Source organism: Ambystoma mexicanum, chromosome 8 (genome assembly GCF_040938575.1).
Source record: "Ambystoma mexicanum isolate Mex_15411 chromosome 8, UKY_AmexF1_1, whole genome shotgun sequence".
Classification (NCBI taxonomy): domain Eukaryota; kingdom Metazoa; phylum Chordata; class Amphibia; order Caudata; family Ambystomatidae; genus Ambystoma; species Ambystoma mexicanum.
Genome location: NC_090929.1, coordinates 7,674,433 through 7,696,646, shown reverse-complemented (window position 1 = coordinate 7,696,646; position 22,214 = coordinate 7,674,433). Strand labels below are relative to the sequence as shown.

Sequence of the window (22,214 nt, the reverse complement as noted above, 5' to 3'; positions counted from 1 at the left end):
TCTTGTATCACAACGTCCTTTAAATATATAATAAAAATATTAAACATAGGTTGCGGCTGTATCAAATCAATACATATGGGCCTCATTACAAGTTTGGTGGTATTTTGGCAGTAAATCTACTGAAATGCCACTAAAGGGAATTGCCATTAACACCCCTTGGTCCCGTGGATCCACTGTGGGATTACATGTGGTGTATGGCCCCATTTTTAGAGCCAATAGGACGCCATGGAGATTTCATCAGAATTACCACTGGCAGGGGGCGCTGTGGACCAGCCAAACAATATGGCCGCTTACCCTCGAAGCTCCGTATAATGGCGCTGTATCCTGTGGTGTAAGAACCCTCTAATCGCCTGATTTGGCGGGTTTAATGGTCGACAAGGGACAATGAATACCGGCGGTGGCCTGTGGCGAAACTCTGGTGTGTCTCCATGGCCGGAGGGCTGAGATTGGCATCGGTAACAAGAGCGGCCTGGGCTGGCTTCGGAGACTAGACATACCCAAGATCATTCCTGCAATGGAGCGAGTGGATGAGAGCCAGCGCAGGAAGCATAAGGCTGCGGAGAGTGGCACAGTGTCGGGGGCTTCAGGTTGTGGGAAGCCGTGCAGGCCCAGACGGAGACCGCTACGATGCTGCGCTGCTGCACAGACTTTACAGTTGCTGGGAGTGGCCCAGTATATGAAATCTTTGTCGCACAGTCCGGGACCACGGAAGGCGCGTTCAGGCTCCCGGCATTGCGCACAGCTGGGAAGAAGGGTTAGACTGATGCCAGCGGGGCGCAAGGAGCAGGCACGCCATGATTTGGTGACTAGATTCAAATGTGAAGACTGCAATAACATGGTCGTCCCTGTGCTCTTTTGGCCTGCTGTGGCACAAACCGTAACATCATAAACTGGAGAGGTGAGGAAACCAAAGGGACGTGGGGGCAGATTCAAGCTGGAGGCAGAGAGAACCAATTGCCTGACACTGCAATCCGTAGAAACAATGTAGGAATAGTTGGGCTCCCTAAGGATGCATTGTCCGGCAACACGGAGCAGGCAATCAAGGCGCTCCTCTGGCAGCTACTGGAGGATCCACCATTATCGCTGCCTTTCGCTGTGGAAAGAGCGCATACCCTTGCTCCAAAACCTAAACCAGGCGGTTTCCCACATCCAATAATAGCCAAAATCCTAAACTACCGAGATAGGGACCTCCTCCTGGAGCTCGCCAGGGACAAACAGGAACTGTGCCTAGGATCCCAGGTGCTCCATTCGCTTCCAGACTATTTGATTGCTATCCAACAAGAAGAACAGAAATATCTGAGGGTTAAGAACCTCCTCTGGTAGCGCGATATTCAGTACACCATGTTATACCCGGCCAGGCTGCGCTTCCAATTTAAGGAGAAGCTGTACTCTTTCACAGTACCCGAAGAAACTGTTACGTTTATTGAAGCTTAGATCTCCCTACCCAACTCTGGCTCCTCCAAGACATGAATATAGACTTAGCTGTTCCCTTTAAGACCGCCATTGCCCCAGCTAAAGAAATGGCTGACGGGAAAGCTCACTGTGAGGAAATGGCTGATGGGAAAGCCCACTGTGAGGAAATGGCAGACGGGAAAGCCCACTGTGAGGAAATGGCTGATGGGAAAGCTCACTCTGAGGAAATAACTGATGGGAAAGCCCACTGTGAGGAAATGGCTGATGGGAAAGCCCACTGTGAGGAAATGGCTGACGGGAAAGCTCACTCTGAGGAAATGGCTGACGGGAAAGCTCACTCTGAGGAAATAACTGATGGGAAAGCCCACTGTGAGGAAATGGCTGACGGGAAAGCTCACTGTGAGGAAATAGCTGATGGGAGAGCCCACTGTGAGGAAATGGCAGACGGGAAAGCCCACTGTGAGGAAATGGCTGACGGGAAAGCCCACTGTGAGGAAAATGGCTGATGGGAAAGCTCACTGTAAAGAAATGGCTGATGGAAAAGCCCACTGTAAAGAAATGGCTGATGGGAAAGCCCAGTGTGAAGAAATGGCTGATGGGAAAGCCCACTGTGAGGAAATGGCTGATTGGAAAGCTCATTGTGAGGAAATGGCTGAGTGGAAAGCCCACTGTGAGAAAATGGCAGACCGGAAAGCCCACTGTGAGGAAATGGCTGACGGGAAAGTTCACAGTGAGGAAATGGCTGACGGGAAAGCCCACTTTGAGGAAATGGCTGACGGGAAAGCCCACTGTAAGGAAATGGCTGATGGGAAAACCCACTGTAAGGAAATGGCTGATGGCAAAGCCCACTGTGAGGAAATGACTGCCCACTGTAAAGAAATGGCTGATGGGAAAGCCCACTGTGAGGAAATGGCTGATGGGAAAGCCCACTGTGAGGAAATGGCTGACGGGAAAGCCCACTGTGAGGAAATGGCTGATGGAAAAAAGCCCATTGTGAGCAAATGGCTGATGGAAAAAAGCCCACTGTGAGGAAATGGCTGATGGGAAAGCCCACTGTGAGGAAATGGCTGATTGGAAAGCTCACTGTGAGGAAATGACTGCCCACTGTAAAGAAATGGCTGATGGGAAATCCCACTGTGAGGAAATGGCTGACGGGAAAGCCCACTGTGAGGAAATGGCTGATGGAAAAAAGCCCACTGTGAGCAAATGGCTGATGGAAAAAAGCCCACTGTGAGGAAATGGCTGATGGGAAAGCCCACTGTGAGGAAATGGCTGATGGGAAAGCCCACTGTGAAGAAATGGCTGATGGGAAAGCCTACTGTGAAGAAATGGCTGATGGGAAAGCCCACTGTGAGGAAATGGGTGATGGGAAAGCACACTGTGAACAAATGGCTAATGGGAAGGCCCACTGTGAGGAAATGGCTTATGGGAAAGCCCACTGTAAGGAAATGGCTGATGGGAAAGCCCAGTGTGAGGAAATGGCTGATGGGAAAGCCCACTGTGAGGAAATGGCTGACGGGAAAGCTCACTGTGAGGAAATAGCTGATGGGAGAGCCCACTGTGAGGAAATGGCAGACGGGAAAGCCCACTGTGAGGAAATGGCAGACAGGAAAGCCCACTGTGAGGAAAATGGCTGATGGGAAAGCTCACTGTAAAGAAATGGCTGATGGAAAAGCCCACTGTAAAGAAATGGCTGATGGGAAAGCCCAGTGTGAAGAAATGGCTGATGGGAAAGCCCACTGTGAGGAAATGGCTGATTGGAAAGCTCATTGTGAGGAAATGGCTGACCGGAAAGCCCACTGTGAGAAAATGGCTGACCGGAAAGCCCACTGTGAGGAAATGGCTGACGGGAAAGTTCACAGTGAGGAAATGGCTGACGGGAAAGCCCACTTTGAGGAAATGGCTGATGGGAAAGCCCACTGTAAGGAAATGGCTGATGGGAAAACCCACTGTAAGGAAATGGCTGATGGCAAAGCCCACTGTGAGGAAATGACTGCCCACTGTAAAGAAATGGCTGATGGGAAAGCCCACTGTGAGGAAATGGCTGATGGGAAAGCCCACTGTGAGGAAATGGCTGACGGGAAAGCCCACTGTGAGGAAATGGCTGATGGAAAAAAGCCCACTGTGAGCAAATGGCTGATGGAAAAAAGCCCACTGTGAGGAAATGGCTGATGGGAAAGCCCACTGTGAGGAAATGGCTGATGGGAAAGCCCACTGTGAAGAAATGGCTGATGGGAAAGCATACTGTGAACAAATGGCTGATGGGAAAGCACACTGTGAACAAATGGCTGATGGGAAGGCCCACTGTGAGGAAATGGCTTATGGGAAAGCCCACTGTAAGGAAATGGCTGATGGGAAAGCCCAGTGTGAGGAAATGGCTGACGGGAAAGCCCACTGTGAGGAAATGGCTGACGGGAAAGTCCACTGTGAGGAAATGGCTGACGGGAAAGCCCACTGTGCGGAAATAGCTGATGGGAAAGCTCACTGTGTGGAAATAGCTGACGGGAAAGCCCAATGTGAGGAAATGGCTGACGGGAAAGCCCACTGTGAGGAAATGGCTGACGGGAAAGCCCACTGTGAGGAAATGGCTGACGGGAAAGCCCACTGTGAGGAAATGGCTGATGGGAAAGCCCACTGTGAGGAAATGGCTGATTGGAAAGCTCACTGTGAGGAAATGGCTGACTGGAAAGCCCACCGTGAGGAAATTGCTGACGGGAAAGCCCACTGTGAGGAAAATGGCTGATGGGAAAGCTCACTGTAAAGAAATGGCTGATGGAAAAGCCCACTGTAAAGAAATGGCTGATGGGAAAGCCCAGTGTGAAGAAATGGCTGATGGGAAAGCCCACTGTGAGGAAATGGCTGATTGGAAAGCTCATTGTGAGGAAATGGCTGAGTGGAAAGCCCACTGTGAGAAAATGGCAGACCGGAAAGCCCACTGTGAGGAAATGGCTGACGGGAAAGTTCACAGTGAGGAAATGGCTGACGGGAAAGCCCACTTTGAGGAAATGGCTGACGGGAAAGCCCACTGTAAGGAAATGGCTGATGGGAAAACCCACTGTAAGGAAATGGCTGATGGCAAAGCCCACTGTGAGGAAATGACTGCCCACTGTAAAGAAATGGCTGATGGGAAAGCCCACTGTGAGGAAATGGCTGATGGGAAAGCCCACTGTGAGGAAATGGCTGACGGGAAAGCCCACTGTGAGGAAATGGCTGATGGAAAAAAGCCCATTGTGAGCAAATGGCTGATGGAAAAAAGCCCACTGTGAGGAAATGGCTGATGGGAAAGCCCACTGTGAGGAAATGGCTGATTGGAAAGCTCACTGTGAGGAAATGACTGCCCACTGTAAAGAAATGGCTGATGGGAAATCCCACTGTGAGGAAATGGCTGACGGGAAAGCCCACTGTGAGGAAATGGCTGATGGAAAAAAGCCCACTGTGAGCAAATGGCTGATGGAAAAAAGCCCACTGTGAGGAAATGGCTGATGGGAAAGCCCACTGTGAGGAAATGGCTGATGGGAAAGCCCACTGTGAAGAAATGGCTGATGGGAAAGCCTACTGTGAAGAAATGGCTGATGGGAAAGCCCACTGTGAGGAAATGGGTGATGGGAAAGCACACTGTGAACAAATGGCTAATGGGAAGGCCCACTGTGAGGAAATGGCTTATGGGAAAGCCCACTGTAAGGAAATGGCTGATGGGAAAGCCCAGTGTGAGGAAATGGCTGATGGGAAAGCCCACTGTGAGGAAATGGCTGACGGGAAAGCTCACTGTGAGGAAATAGCTGATGGGAGAGCCCACTGTGAGGAAATGGCAGACGGGAAAGCCCACTGTGAGGAAATGGCAGACAGGAAAGCCCACTGTGAGGAAAATGGCTGATGGGAAAGCTCACTGTAAAGAAATGGCTGATGGAAAAGCCCACTGTAAAGAAATGGCTGATGGGAAAGCCCAGTGTGAAGAAATGGCTGATGGGAAAGCCCACTGTGAGGAAATGGCTGATTGGAAAGCTCATTGTGAGGAAATGGCTGACCGGAAAGCCCACTGTGAGAAAATGGCTGACCGGAAAGCCCACTGTGAGGAAATGGCTGACGGGAAAGTTCACAGTGAGGAAATGGCTGACGGGAAAGCCCACTTTGAGGAAATGGCTGATGGGAAAGCCCACTGTAAGGAAATGGCTGATGGGAAAACCCACTGTAAGGAAATGGCTGATGGCAAAGCCCACTGTGAGGAAATGACTGCCCACTGTAAAGAAATGGCTGATGGGAAAGCCCACTGTGAGGAAATGGCTGATGGGAAAGCCCACTGTGAGGAAATGGCTGACGGGAAAGCCCACTGTGAGGAAATGGCTGATGGAAAAAAGCCCACTGTGAGCAAATGGCTGATGGAAAAAAGCCCACTGTGAGGAAATGGCTGATGGGAAAGCCCACTGTGAGGAAATGGCTGATGGGAAAGCCCACTGTGAAGAAATGGCTGATGGGAAAGCACACTGTGAACAAATGGCTGATGGGAAAGCACACTGTGAACAAATGGCTGATGGGAAGGCCCACTGTGAGGAAATGGCTTATGGGAAAGCCCACTGTAAGGAAATGGCTGATGGGAAAGCCCAGTGTGAGGAAATGGCTGACGGGAAAGCCCACTGTGAGGAAATGGCTGACGGGAAAGTCCACTGTGAGGAAATGGCTGACGGGAAAGCCCACTGTGCGGAAATAGCTGATGGGAAAGCTCACTGTGTGGAAATAGCTGACGGGAAAGCCCAATGTGAGGAAATGGCTGACGGGAAAGCCCACTGTGAGGAAATGGCTGACGGGAAAGCCCACTGTGAGGAAATGGCTGACGGGAAAGCCCACTGTGAGGAAATGGCTGATGGGAAAGCCCACTGTGAGGAAATGGCTGATTGGAAAGCTCACTGTGAGGAAATGGCTGACTGGAAAGCCCACCGTGAGGAAATTGCTGACTGGAAAGCCCACTGTGAGGAAATGGCTGACGGGAAAGCCCACTGTGAGGAAATGGCTGACGGGAAAGCCCACTGTGACGAAATGGCTGATGGGAAAGCCCACTGTGATGAGGAAATGGCTTATGGGAAAGCCCACTGTGATGAGGAAATGGCTTATGGGAAAGCCCACTGTGATGAGGAAATGGCTTATGGGAAAGCCCACTGTAAGTAAATGGCTGATGGGAAAGCCCACTGTGAGGAAATGGCTGATGGGAAGGCCCACTGTGAGGAAATGACGGCTGATGGGATAGCCCACTGTGAAGAAATGGCTAATGGGAAAGCCCACTGTGAAGAAATGGCTGATGGGATAGCCCACTGTGAAGAAATGGCTGATGGGATATCCCACTGTGAGGAAATGGCTGATGGGAAAGCCCACTGTGAGGAAATGGCTGATGGGAAAGCCCACTGTAAAGAAATGGCTGATGGGAAAGCCCACTGTAAAGAAATGGATGATGGGAAAGCCCACTGTGAGGAAATGGCTGATGGGAAAGCCCCCTGTGAGGAAATGGCTGATGGGAAAGCCCATTGTAAGGAAATGGCTGATGGGAAAGCCCACTGAAGAAATGGCTGATGGGAAAGCCCAATGTGAGGAAATGGCTGATGGGAAAGGCCACTGTGAGGAAATGGCTGATGGGAAAGCCCACTGTGAGGAAATGGCTGATGGGAACGCCCACTGTAAGGAAATGGCTGATGGGAACGCCCACTGTAAGGAAATGGCTGATGGGAAAGCCCACTGTAAATAAATGGCTGATGGGATAGCCCACTGTGAGGAAATGGCTGATGGGAAAGCCCACTTTAAAGAAATGGCTGATGGGAAAGCCCACTGTAAAGAAATGGCTGATGGGAAAGCCCACTGTAAAGAAATGGTTGATGGGAAAGCCCACTGTGAAGAAATGGCTGATGGGAAAGCACACTGTGAACAAATGGCTGATGGGAAGGCCCACTGTGAGGAAATGGCTTATGGGAAAGCCCACTGTAAGGAAATGGCTGATGGGAAAGCCCAGTGTGAGGAAATGGCTGATGGGAAAGCCCACTGTGAGGAAATGGCTGACGGGAAAGTCCACTGTGAGGAAATGGCTGACGGGAAAGCCCACTGTGCGGAAATAGCTGACGGGAAAGCTCACTGTGTGGAAATAGCTGACGGGAAAGCCCAATGTGAGGAAATGGCTGACAGGAAAGCCCACTGTGAGGAAATGGCTGACGGGAAAGCCCACTGTGAGGAAATGGCTGACGGGAAAGCCCACTGTGAGGAAATGACTGATGGAAAAGCCCACTGTGAGGAAATGGCTGATGGGAAAGCCCACTGTGAGGAAATGGCCGATTGGAAAGCTCACTGTGAGGAAATGGCTGACTTGAAAGCCCACCGTGAGGAAATTGCTGACTGGAAAGCCCACTGTGAGGAAATGGCTGATGGGAAAGCCCACTGTGAGGAAATGGCTGACGGGAAAGCCCACTGTGACGAAATGGCTGATGGGAAAGCCCACTGTGATGAGGAAATGGCTTATGGGAAAGCCCACTGTGATGAGGAAATGGCTTATGGGAAAGCCCACTGTAAGTAAATGGCTGATGGGAAAGCCCACTGTGAGGAAATGGCTGATGGGAAGGCCCACTGTGAGGAAATGACGGCTGATGGGATAGCCCACTGTGAAGAAATGGCTGATGGGAAAGCCCACTGTGAAGAAATGGCTGATGGGATAGCCCACTGTGAAGAAATGGCTGATGGGATAGCCCACTGTGAGGAAATGGCTGATGGGAAAGCCCACTGTGAGGAAATGGCTGATGGGAAAGCCCACTGTAAAGAAATGGCTGATGGGAAAGCCCACTGTGAGGAAATGGCTGATGGGAAAGCCCCCTGCGAGGAAATGGCTGATGGGAAAGCCCAATGTAAGAAGATGGCTGATGGGAAAGCCCACTGTGGAAATGGCTGATGGGAAAGCCCAATGTGAGGAAATGGCTGATGGGAAAGCCCACTGTGAGGAAATGGCTGATGGGAAAGCCCAATGTAAGGAAATGGCTGATGGGAAAGCCCACTGTAGAAATGGCTGATGGGAAAGCCCAATGTGAGGAAATGGCTGATGGGAAAGGCCACTGTGAGGAAATGGCTGATGGGAAAGCCCACTGTGAGGAAATGGCTGATGGGAACGCCCACTGTAAGGAAATGGCTGATGGGAACACCCACTGTAAGGAAATGGCTGATGGGAAAGCCCACTGTAAATAAATGGCTGATGGGATAGCCCACTGTGAGGAAATGGCTGATGGGAAAGCCCATTGTAAAGAAATGGCTGATGGGAAAGCCCACTGTAAATAAATGGTTGATGGGAAAGCCCACTGTGAAGAAATGGCTAATGGGATAGTCCACTGTGAGGAAATGGCTGATGGGAAAGCCCACTTTGAGGAAATGGCTGATGGGAAAGCCCACTTTGAGGAAATGGCTGACAGGATAGCCCACTGTAACGAAATGGCCTTTTGGCAAAGCCCACTGTAGAAGAAATGGCAGATGGCAAAGCCCACTGTGAGGAAATGACTGCCCACTGTAAAGAAATGGCTGATGGGAAAGCCCACTGTGAGGAAATGGCTGATGGGAAAGCCCACTGTGAGGAAATGGCTGACGGGAAAGCCCACTGTGAGGAAATGGCTGACGGGAAAGCCCACTGTGAGGAAATGGCTGATGGGGAAAAGCCCACTGTGAGGATATGGCTGACGGGAAAGCCCACTGTGAGGAAATGGCTGATGGCAAAGCCCACTGTGAGGAAATGGCTTATGGGAAAGCCCACTGTGAGGAAATGGCTGATGGGAAAGTCCACTGTAAGGAAATGGCTGACGGGAAAGCCCAGTGTGAGGAAATGGCTGACGGGAAAGCCCACTGTGAGGAAATGGCTGACGGGAAAGCCCACTGTGCGGAAATAGCTGACAGGAAAGCTCACTGTGCGGAAATAGCTGACGGAAAAGCCCACTGTGAGGAAATGGTTGATGGGAAAGCCCAATGTGAGGAAATGGCTGATGGGAAAGCCCACTGTGAGGAAATGGCTGACGGGAAAGCCCAGTGTGAGGAAATGGCTGACGGGAAAGCCCACTGTGAAGAAATGGCTGATGGGAAAGCCCACGGTGAGGAAAATGGCTGATGGGAAAGCCCACTGAAGAAATGGCTGACGGGAAAGCCCACTGTGATGAAATGGCTGATGGGAAAGCCCACTGTGAAGAAATGGCTGATGGGAAAGCCCACTGTAAAGAAATGGCTGACGGGAAAGCCCACTGTGAGGAAATGGCTGATGGGAAAGCCCACTGTGAGGAAATGGCTGATGGGAAGGCCCACTGTGAGGAAATGACGGCTGATGGGATAGCCCACTGTGAAGAAATGGCTGATGGGAAAGCCCACTGTGAAGAAATGGCTGATGGGATAGCCCACTGTGAAGAAATGGCTGATGGGATAGCCCACTGTGAGGAAATGGCTGATGGGAAAGCCCACTGTGAGGAAATGGCTGATGGGAAAGCCCACTGTAAAGAAATGGCTGATGGGAAAGCCCACTGTGAGGAAATGGCTGATGGGAAAGCCCCCTGTGAGGAAATGGCTGATGGGAAAGCCCAATGTAAGGAAATGGCTGATGGGAAAGCCCACTGTGGAAATGGCTGATGGGAAAGCCCAATGTGAGGAAATGGCTGATGGGAAAGCCCACTGTGAGGAAATGGCTGATGCGAAAGCCCCCTGTGAGGAAATGGCTGATGGGAAAGCCCAATGTAAGGAAATGGCTGATGGGAAAGCCCACTGTAGAAATGGCTGATGGGAAAGCCCAATGTGAGGAAATGGCTGATGGGAAAGGCCACTGTGAGGAAATGGCTGATGGGAAAGCCCACTGTGAGGAAATGGCTGATGGGAACGCCCACTGTAAGGAAATGGCTGATGGGAACACCCACTGTAAGGAAATGGCTGATGGGAAAGCCCACTGTAAATAAATGGCTGATGGGATAGCCCACTGTGAGGAAATGGCTGATGGGAAAGCCCATTGTAAAGAAATGGCTGATGGGAAAGCCCACTGTAAATAAATGGTTGATGGGAAAGCCCACTGTGAAGAAATGGCTAATGGGATAGTCCACTGTGAGGAAATGGCTGATGGGAAAGCCCACTTTGAGGAAATGGCTGATGGGAAAGCCCACTTTGAGGAAATGGCTGACAGGATAGCCCACTGTAACGAAATGGCCTTTTGGCAAAGCCCACTGTAGAAGAAATGGCAGATGGCAAAGCCCACTGTGAGGAAATGACTGCCCACTGTAAAGAAATGGCTGATGGGAAAGCCCACTGTGAGGAAATGGCTGATGGGAAAGCCCACTGTGAGGAAATGGCTGACGGGAAAGCCCACTGTGAGGAAATGGCTGACGGGAAAGCCCACTGTGAGGAAATGGCTGATGGGGAAAAGCCCACTGTGAGGATATGGCTGACGGGAAAGCCCACTGTGAGGAAATGGCTGATGGCAAAGCCCACTGTGAGGAAATGGCTTATGGGAAAGCCCACTGTGAGGAAATGGCTGATGGGAAAGTCCACTGTAAGGAAATGGCTGACGGGAAAGCCCAGTGTGAGGAAATGGCTGACGGGAAAGCCCACTGTGAGGAAATGGCTGACGGGAAAGCCCACTGTGCGGAAATAGCTGACAGGAAAGCTCACTGTGCGGAAATAGCTGACGGAAAAGCCCACTGTGAGGAAATGGTTGATGGGAAAGCCCAATGTGAGGAAATGGCTGATGGGAAAGCCCACTGTGAGGAAATGGCTGACGGGAAAGCCCAGTGTGAGGAAATGGCTGACGGGAAAGCCCACTGTGAAGAAATGGCTGATGGGAAAGCCCACGGTGAGGAAAATGGCTGATGGGAAAGCCCACTGAAGAAATGGCTGACGGGAAAGCCCACTGTGATGAAATGGCTGATGGGAAAGCCCACTGTGAAGAAATGGCTGATGGGAAAGCCCACTGTAAAGAAATGGCTGACGGGAAAGCCCACTGTGAGGAAATGGCTGATGGGAAAGCCCACTGTGAGGAAATGGCTGATGGGAAAGCCCACTGTGAGTATTTGGGCTACATCTGCTAATATAATAACATGTTTGGATGACGTAAGAGGCGCCATGCGTGGCAACAGTTAGCCCTGCCACAATAGTGCATTATTTTTTGTGGGGAGTGAAAGGGGGAGGGATTACATCACCCAGGTTGGGGGAAGGATGTGAGGGTGGGAGGGGAGGTTTGTTTGTGGGGGGTTAAAGGTTTGAAAATAGTGTCTTGGCAGTCAGAGGTCCGAACTACTGTAGGCATGATCACGTTGTCATGGGCACAGAGGTACCACCCGTCAATCATTCTTGGCGAGGGATTTGGCTGCATTGAAACATGGCCGCAATGAATGGCCGGTGTATGGGTAATTATGCCAACACCAGGAGGATAATGGCATATATTAACAGACACAAGATTAACGTACTATTCCTACAGGAGACATGCCACGGCAGCGGATAGTCGGAACATAGCAGCTGCGTGGGGGAATCACAGGTATTCCCAGTGCCAGGGAGTCCAGACCCACATTCACAAATCACACTAATTCATGGGGAGAGGTACACATATTCACCCCAAAGGTCGATCCGTAAGAGTACATGGTAACCTTGAAGGTGTCGAGCTGCTCCTAGTTATCACGTATGGGCCAAATATAGACTCCCCTGATTTCTATGCAAATGTGGCATCTATTTTAGACACATACCCGGCGGGACCCATCCTATGGGGTGAGGACATGAATGCTACCCTTGACCAATGTATAGACAGGACTGGTGTGGCCCCTGGGCCGCCATCTAGAGTGGCCCACAGGCAGCAAAGCCCGATGGAGGGATTGGACATACGAGATGTGTGGCGCTTGCACACCCGGAGACACGCGACTACACCTTCTACTCCTCAGCACACGGCATGTCATCACACCTGCAGAAACACAACTACACCTTGTACTCCTCAGCACACGGCATGTCATCACACCTGCAGAAACCCAACTACACCTTCTACTCCTCAGCACACGGCATGTCATCACACCCGCAGACACGCGACTGCACCTTCTACTCCTCAGCACACGGCATGTCATCACACCTGCAGAAACGCACTACACCTTGTACTCCTCAGCACACGGCATGTCATCACACCTGCAGAAACCCAACTACACCTTCTACTCCTCAGCACACGGCATGTCATCACACCTGCAGAAACACAACTACACCTTCTACTCCTCAGCACACGGCATGTCATCACACCTGCAGAAACACAACTAAACCTTGTACTCCTCAGCACACGGCATGTCATCACACCCGCAGACACGCAACTACACCTTGTACTCCTCAGCACACGGCATGTCATCACACCTGCAGAAACCCAACTACACCTTGTACTCCTCAGCACACGGCATGTCATCACACCTGCAGAAACCTAACTACACCTTCTACTCCTCAGCACACGGCATGTCATCACACCCGCAGACACGCGACTGCACCTTCTACTCCTCAGCACACGGCATGTCATCACACCTGCAGAAACGCAACTACACCTTGTACTCCTCAGCACACGGCATGTCATCACACCTGCAGAAATCCAACTACACCTTCTACTCCTCAGCACACGGCATGTCATCACACCTGCAGAAACACAACTACACCTTCTACTCCTCAGCACACGGCATGTCATCACACCTGCAGAAACACAACTACACCTTGTACTCCTCAGCACACGGCATGTCATCACACCCGCAGACACGCAACTACACCTTGTACTCCTCAGCACACGGCATGTCATCACACCTGCAGAAACCCAACTACACCTTGTACTCCTCAGCACACGGCATGTCATCACACCTGCAGAAACCTAACTACACCTTCTACTCCTCAGCACACGGCATGTCATCACACCCGCAGACACGCGACTGCACCTTCTACTCCTCAGCACACGGCAATATCATCACACCTGCAGAAACGCGACTAAACCTTCTACTCCTCAGCACACGGCATGTCATCACACCTGCAGAAACACAACTACACCTTGTACTCCTCAGCACACGGCATGTCATCACACCTGCAGAAACCTAACTACACCTTCTACTCCTCAGCACACGGCATGTCATCACACCCGCAGAAACGCGACTAAACCTTCTACTCCTCAGCACACGGCATGTCATCGCCCATAGAGATCTCCCTAATTTCACTGCCTCTTATGGGTAGGGTGGTAACCACAGACACTCTCCCACGTACGCTCCGAGACCAATCCCCCATAGAGTTGTGAATGCCATTAACCACAGGGCATGGAGATTCCAATCCGAGGCGCTACAAGATGTTGTGTTTAAAGCCGACTTAGAAGATGATATAAAGACTTTTTTCATCTGTAACACCCCAGACGCCACAACATACAGCACAATATGGCAAATATTGAAAGTGTAAATCAGGGGGGAGGGCCATCTCCAGGAAACTCGGTGTCCTTAAGGCTATAAGGCGCGACCTGGGCAGCGGTGAGGATAAACTCGAGGCTTTAGAGTAAATGCAGCCCATTCAGAAAATGGGAAAAAGCAAATATTTCTCCCTGATGGCACGACTCGCAAGATCCAGCACTTCAAGAATTGCAACACAAACGATGCCTACATAGAAGAGCACGGTACGGCCCCTCAAGATCAGCATTTTGGAACATTTGAGAGCTGTAAAGAACGCAGATTTGAAATATCCTCTGGCCCACCACTTCCTGACGGAACAGACAGGACACTCTGGATTGTGTTACATTTTCTGGGATGGACACAATCAACATTGCCATTAAGAGGACGCAACAGGGAAGAGCTCCTAAGACGCAGAGAAGCTTTTGGGATAAATATTTTGGACACGTCCAACTAGGCCTTAATTTTGATACAGAAATGAGCCATTACCTGTGATTAATTTCTATTTTGTTCATTGTTCTATTGTTAATCTATTGTTGAGCTGATTTACCATCTATTATTATTTGTACAGGTTTTTCCTTTTCAGGGGGAATTCTCAGCCTTTAATTCATTGCTCATCTAAATGTTTCCTACCAAATATACACTCTTGCTCATTAGAAATTGGTACAGAATGATCAGAGCGCTGAGCGATTTGCCCAGTGTAAGCACCAACCATGACCCTCCTACACGAACCAGTTTCACCACTGAATATATTGCACATTCATGAATAGCTTTTGGAAACTCTGACAAGTACCATTTTCAGTGAAGGTTAGCCGTCATGCCCATAGGAAGATGGTGGTGATTTCCCCAGTCATCAGCGCGATGCCGCGATCGTCATCACGCTGCCTTCGCGCTGCATATTAAATACACAGCCATTTTACACCACGGTACCTGGGACAATCGTATCCTGGCGAATCCATTATTAGCCCTGCTTTTGCATTTCAACTTAACTTACAGTTTAAAAAATGTTAAGCATCCCTTTTCAATTGAGGCAACCTGTTACCCATTAACTACCCAGAGACAACCTAGACGTTTTTACAAGTAGGTGTCCTTTAATTCAAAGGACAAATCAAGAGAACATAGAAGGGTGACAAATATTTCAAGGATCCACTTTTTCCAGACACCATTACCACAATAAGGAAGAAACGTGGCTCTCTTGTAGTACACAACTGGGTGAGTAAAGATACCATTGTATTCATACATGTCTAGTTTAAGTGAACAGAGCAAACAATTCGAAAACTGCTATTTTTCTATATAAAAAGTTTCTGTTTTTGCTTTTTAGTTTTTAATCTTTCCTTTAGACATCAATGTTAATTTATGACTAATCCTCCCGTCGAACCACTTAGTGTCAAGAGGGGAAACACGTGTTGAGGACCTTCTAAAACCTTAAGACACAATAGGGCTCATTACGAGTCGGGAGGTAGCTGTGCCAGTAAAACCGGCAGGCTGCCACCGGACCCGTGGGGAATTACCAGCGCCGGACTAGCCTGAATTAGCAGGGCATTACAGCCCCATTGGTCTGGTAATTCCGGCGCCGGCATTCCATTACTCCTATGGGACTCCACAGGAATGGGGACCGCGGAACCACCGGCACCATGCGGTAATGGTGCTGGTGTTTCTGCGCCTGTCTGCGGCTGGTGGCGTTACAGCTGCCAGGTCAGACCTGGTGGGTGTAACAGTCGCAGAACTCGTAGTTAGCTGGCCCAGAAAACGGTGGTGGTACAGTTTTACCAGCACCATTAAGTCCGGACCGGCTAACTTGTAATGAGGCCCAATTTCAATTCAAGTTTCACAGCAAAATTAAAAACTCACAAAAACAACTTAACCATCTTCTGGTGCAATTATTGTGCTGGCGCAAATTACGGATTCCAACTTTTTTCATTGCACACCCTTCTATATATTGGGCAGTCTCAATATTTGGAACTCAATTTTTGCAGACAACTGGACTACAACTATCCCATCCGTATTAGAGTGGTTGCTTTAAGGCTGCATATTTTATATATACATTAGAGAGCGCATACGCTGCTACGCCTAGTTTCCTGGCTCATGGCGGACACTCGCACCCATCTGGGGAACAGGCACAGAAGGAGACTAGGTATTTCTTCAAACCTATAGGCGCTAGGGAATATGGCGAGGGAGATCAACCCGGGGAGGACTCTAGCAGATTGATACGTAATGAGAGGGGTCCCACACATATGGACCCCATTCAAAGTTTGCTGGTCTGGAAACAAGGGTGCCACTAAGCTCACCGGCACCCTTGTTTCCAGATCGGCAAACTACGTATCTGCCTGCCGTAGCTGCTTTGCCCGATAGGTCTGCCCCTGCCGGGCACAGGGGTAACGGTAGGCAAACACTTCACGGAAGCACTGACACTGTTACCAACAGCGCAGATGCTTCCGTGTCCCATACAGTGTCCCCACTCCCATACAGTCCTACTGGACTCGACGGGAATGGGGACTTACATTATCATGGTGCCTGACTTCCTGGGCCGAGCCTAGCAGCAACCTGCCAGTAGCACCTGCATTGTTACCGCCAGACCTGTAATGAGGCCCATAGACTGTATATTGTCTGGACCGGGGGACAGTAAATGGACAGACCAAGACATCAGTGGTGTCTTTCCGGAGCTTCTGTGAAGATCTATACAGTGGCAGACCACCCAAAGGCGAGCAAGCCGTACATGCCTTACTAGATAATGGGCCTCATTACAAGTTTGGCGGTAGCCTTGCTGGTAAATCCGGCAGGCTGCCGCCAAACTTGCAATATTTTTCAACACCCGCGAATGGGCAATTACCGGGTTATTACGACCCGGCTGGACCCGGTAATTGCACATTCACGGGCACCTGAAAAAAGATGCTCCCCATTCCCATTCGGCCCCACATGGCTGAATAGGAATGGGGAGGTCGGATGCACCGGCACCGTTAATATTGGCGCCGGTGCATCCGACGAGCTGTGCTCACGGGTGCTTTTTCTCTCGCCAGGTCCGGCAGAAAGGCACCCACGATCAGAGCTCATAGTTTACCAGTCCGAGAACTACGGCCAGGCAAGCTTACTGGTACCATAGTTCCCAAACCAGCAAACGTGTATCGAGGCCCAATATCCCATTAGCCAGATTGTCTGCCAGCGCCAAGGAGCATATCAATATGCCATTTACAGTAAAGGATATAATGTCAGTCATTAAAGAACTCCCAAGAAGTAGAGCGCCGGGCCTGGACGGGCCGACGATAGAATCCTACTAGGAATATGCCACTTTGTGGGCTCCCCACCTCCTGCTCCCCACCTCCTGGCTGTCTGAATGAATTATTAGAAACCGCTGTCCTTCCAGAGTCACACTAGCCGGAGTGGTGCGTAATGAGAGGGGTCGCACCAATATGGGTCTCATTCTACTCATTCCGGAAAGAAGGGTGCAGGAAAGCTCACCAGCACCCCTGGTACTGGATCGGCAAACTCAGAGTCTTTATTTCCCCCAGATTTCATGGGTTCCTCGCCCAATTTTTGTGGCATGTGGGCGCGGTTCAGAAAAAACAGACAGAAATGACACTGCCCTGTGATACGGGAGGGTTTGCTGAAATATACTGGATGGGGGCTCAGGTGCAATTTGCCTCCTATTGGTATGGGAGTGGAGGTGTCCCACCGCACGTTAGACTTGAAAGCCTGGCAGCAGGCAAGACGGATACCAGAACATTGATACTGGACACAGAGTACAAAGACGACTGTAATGAGTACTGGGTCATAAGGGCAGTCACCTCATGGCGAGCTATCTTTGCAAAAGGGAGTGGTAATACACCTGTACTACAAGTGGCCATCACTGTGGAAGTTCCTGGGCCCCTCCTCTGCCTGGGATGATTCACTTAGTGCACACTGGTGAAAGATGGGATACTGGGCTTTGGGTGACTTGTTCCTGGAAACACGAACACCAGGGCGCAGCGATAGGGACTATGCAGCGCTACAGGCTGTGGGCTGCAGTTTGTGCATGGTGGGAGGCTTACCCCCCTTCAGTCCCCTACATCGCTGGCCACACTGTACAGAATGATCAGGAGTAGGGCCGACACGAAGAACCTCAGGGTGAGACCCCAGGGGGCTGGGGAAATAGGTACAGACCTTGCAGATGAGCAATGGAGTGAGATGTACACGGTCACTAGAACAGTATCGCCTTACTTGTATACAAGATTCTGAACAGACAGCAGATGCTCTAGATACAAACTTGGAAACGCAGGTCACTTGCACACGCTGTGGGGCTGCAGTGGAGACGGCTTGGAGCCTTCCTTCTGCATAACAGCCAAGTGCTGAATATTGCGAGCCCTGCTACAGAGCAAAGATTGGCCGATGGACCTGACATGGGCCGAGAACTGTGAGGAACTATACATAGGAACTGTGCCGAGTACGCTGAGGCCCAAAGACGTATGGGGTGAATTCCGAATGTACCCGGCTCAAAGATCCCAGCTGTGCCATAAGTGCAATGGTGGCTCAATAAGCAGGGGGCAGGTGCACAGAGATTCAGTAAAGTCAATCAGAATGGCACATTCGAGGTGCCTAAGCCCATGTTGCAGGACGGCTGCGACACAAAGATGTAGTAAGGAAAAGTGGGCACAAGGGGACAGCTGGGTACACAGGTTCAGGCACACAGACACATGCATACAATAGGTTCCACGTGAGAGCGAGAGCCTCCAGGCAGTGCACAGGGGCCTTAGGAAGTGGGCCCTTGGATGAGGGGCCGACTAAAGCCTGCCAGTCCCCGATAGGGTGATTTCAGAACACTGGTAGCCAATGGGTGGACACTTAAGGCAGGCACACAAAGTTCAAAAAATATGCAGCAGCCATCTTGGAATAAATAAAGGTAAATAAAGGTTTTTTTTTAAAATTCCTGCTGGTGGTATTTCCGCTGATTGTCGATTTTTGGTGGTAAGGCGGAGGATTTACATCCAACCACCAAACTCATTGCACCGCGGTGTGGCAATGCAGCAGAAATGCAATTACTGAATTGTTACCGTCGCTTTTCCCCACACCGCTGTACTCATAATGAGACCCATAGCCCTTTAGCTTCATCGCTGCACACCAACTTTCTGTCATGAGGTGTCTGTGAAGGAGATCAGTCACAACCTGTGGAGTCATCATATTGTGGGCCAGATGTTGCCAATGCGTCTGGGCACCTTTGCCGCTGTTGTCTTCTTGGTCTGGCCCAGATGTTGCTGATGCGTCTGGGCACCTTTGCCTCTGTCGTCTTCTTGGTCTGGGCCAGATGTTGCCGATGCGTCTGGGCACCTTTGCCTCTGTCGTCTTCTTGGTCTGGGCCAGATGTTGCCGATGCATATGGGCACCTTTGCCTCTGTCGTCTTCTTGGTCTGGGCCAGATGTTGCCGATGCGTCTGGGCACCTTTTCCTCTGTCGTCTTCTTGGTCTGGGCCAGATGTTGCTGATGCATCAGGGCACCTTTGCCACTGTCGTCTTCTTGGTCTGGGCCAGATGTTGCCGATGCGTCAGGGCACCTTTTCCCTCTGTCGTCTTCTTGGTCTGGGCCAGATGTTGCTGATGCGTCAGAGCAACTTTGCCGCTGTCGTCTTCTTGGTCTGGGCCAGATGTTGCCGATGCGTCTGGGCACCTTTGCCTCTGTCGTCTTCTTGGTCTGGGCCAGATGTTGCCGATGCGTCAGGGCCCCTTTGCCGCTGTCGTCTTCTTGGTCTGGGCCAGATGTTGCCGATGCGTCTGGGCACCTTTGCCGCTGTCGTCTTCTTGGTCTGGGCCAGATGTTGCTGATGCGTCTGGGCACCTTTGCCTCTGTCGTCTTCTTGGTCTGGTCCAGGTGTTGCCGATGCATCAGGGCACCTTTGCCACTGTCGTCTTCCTCGTCTGGGCCAGATGTTGCCGATGCATCAGGGCACCTTTGCCACTGTCGTCTTCCTCGTCTGGGCCAGATGTTGCGGATGCATCAGGGCACCTTTGCCTCTGTCGTCTTCTTGGTCTGGGCCAGATGTTGCTGATGCGTCAGGGCACCTTTGCCGCTGTCGTCTTCTTGGTCTTGGGCCAGATGTTGCCAATGCGTCTGGGCACCTTTGCTTCTGTTGTCTTCTTGGTCTGGGCCAGATGTTGCCGATGCGTCTGGGCACCTTTGCTTCTGTCGTCTTCTTGGTCTGGGCCAGATGTTGCCGATGCGTCTGGGCACCTTTGCTTCTGTCGTCTTCTTGGTCTGGGCCAGATGTTGCTGATGCGTCTGGGCACCTTTGCCGCTGTTGTCTTCTTGGTCTGGGCCAGATGTTGCCGATGCGTCTGGGCACCTTTGCCTCTGTCGTCTTCTTGGTCTGGGCCAGATGTTGCCGATGCGTCTGGGCACCTTTGCCGCTGTCGTCTTCTTGGTCTGGGCCAGATGTTGCCGATGCGTCTGGGCACCTTTGCCGCTGTCGTCTTCTTGGTCTGGGCCAGATGTTGCCGATGCGTCAGGGCGCCTTTGCCGCTGTCGTCTTCTTGGTCTGGGCCAGATGTTGCCGATGCCTCTGGGCACCTTTGCCGCTGTCGTCTTCTTGGTCTGGGCCAGATGTTGCCGATGCGTCTGGGCACCTTTGCCGCTGTCGTCTTCTTGGTCTGGGCCAGATGTTGCCGATGCGTCTGGGCACCTTTGCCGCTGTCGTTTTCTTGGTCTGGGCCAGATGTTGCCGATGCGTCTGGGCACCTTTGCCGCTGTCGTCTTCTTGGTCTGGGCCAGATGTTGCCGATGCGTCTGGGCACCTTTGCCGCTGTCGTCTTCTTGGTCTGGGCCAGATGTTGCCGATGCGTCAGGGCACCTTTGCCGCTGTCGTCTTCTTGGTCTGGGCCCGATGTTGCCGATGCGTCAGGGCACCTTTGCCGCTGTCGTCTTCTTGGTCTGGGCCAGATGTTGCCGATGCGTCTCGGCACCTTTGCCGCTGTCGTCTTCTTGGTCTGGTCAAGATGTTGCCGATGCGTCTCGGCACCTTTGCCTCTGTCGTCTTCTTGGTCTGGGCCAGATGTTGCCGTTGCGTCTGGGCACCTTTGCCGCTGTCGTCTTCTTGGTCTGGGCCAGATGTTGCCGATGCGTCAGGGCACCTTTGCCGCTGTCGTCTACTTGGTCTGGGCCAGATGTTGCCGATGCGTCTGGGCACCTTTGCCGCTGTCGTCTTCTTGGTCTGGGCCAGATGTTGCCGATGCGTCTGGGCACCTTTGCCTCTGTCGTCTTCTTGGTCTGGGCCAGATGTTGCCGTTGCTTCTGGGCACCTTTGCCGCTGTCGTCTTCTTGGTCTGGGCCAGATGTTGCCGATGCGTCAGAGCACCTTTGCCGCTGTCGTCTTCTTGGTCTGGGCCAGATGTTGCCGATGCGTCAGGGCACCTTTGCCGCTGTCGTCTTCTTGGTCTGGGCCAGATGTTGCCGATGCGTCTGGGCACCTTCGCCGCTGTCGTCTTCTTGGTCTGGGCCAGATGTTGCCGATGCGTCTGGGCACCTTTGCCTCTGTCGTCTTCTTGGTCTGGGCCAGATGTTGCCATTGCTTCTGGGCACCTTTGCCGCTGTCGTCTTCTTGGTCTGGGCCAGATGTTGCCGATGCATCAGGGCACCTTTGCCGCTGTCGTCTTCTTGGTCTGGGCCAGGATTGACCGTGGAACCAGCTCCAGTTTCTAATCACTTGGGAGTTCCCATCCTCTGGGTGATCTTCAATCCCTTTTCCTCTGTGACTGACCCTCCAAGGTGTGGCTTGGACAATAGAGAGAACATGTGCTGTGGGCTGGGAGTGTGGATGGGTGTCGTGAATGATGAAATGCTCCTCTCCTGGTTCTGCTCCATCTCTTGGCGATGGGCTCCCGTCCAGTAGATCTGGAGTCTCTGCCTGAGTTCGTCTTCTGGGATACTCATGCACCTCCTTTCTGTTGCACGCCACCGCTGTGGCGGTATGAGGTGCCATGAGGAATGATGGGAGAGTGCCTCCTACAGGCTCCCCCTGCGGGTCCAGAAGGAGTTCTGCGCGTGGGGAGCATTCCATAGAACGGAAAGCCTGCAAAGCCCTTACCCTGAAATGTGGTCCATCGTTCGAGCATGTCCGTTCAGGCTTGCCGCGTGTCGCACCGGCACTCCCACCCACGCTGGCATAGACGAGGCAGCCACAATCTCCCAGGGTGACTACACGGTGCCAGGGTAGCAACACAATCCTACAACCGATGCTCAGTGATTGCCAGGGTTGTGTCCTCTCTGGGGCACAGCACTGATGGCGGCTTCCTGCCGTGTGCACTTGGGCTTGGGCAGGAGGGAGTCACTTTTCTCTCTAGGTGTCAGGTCCTGCGAGCGGCCAATAGTTGGGGCAGGTGTTAGAGGAGAAATCATTTAGTGCACGAGTTCCTGTTCCCTATTTTCCTTAACTAAGC

At 51.6% G+C, this 22,214-nt stretch overlaps 1 protein-coding gene across 5 annotated transcripts in view; it reads right to left on the bottom strand.

Annotated features, from left to right (window-relative positions):
• AK1 (adenylate kinase 1) overlaps positions 1 to 22,214 on the bottom strand; it is a 1,026,690-nt gene that overhangs the window by 4,598 nt on the left and 999,878 nt on the right. The window lies entirely within an intron of this gene.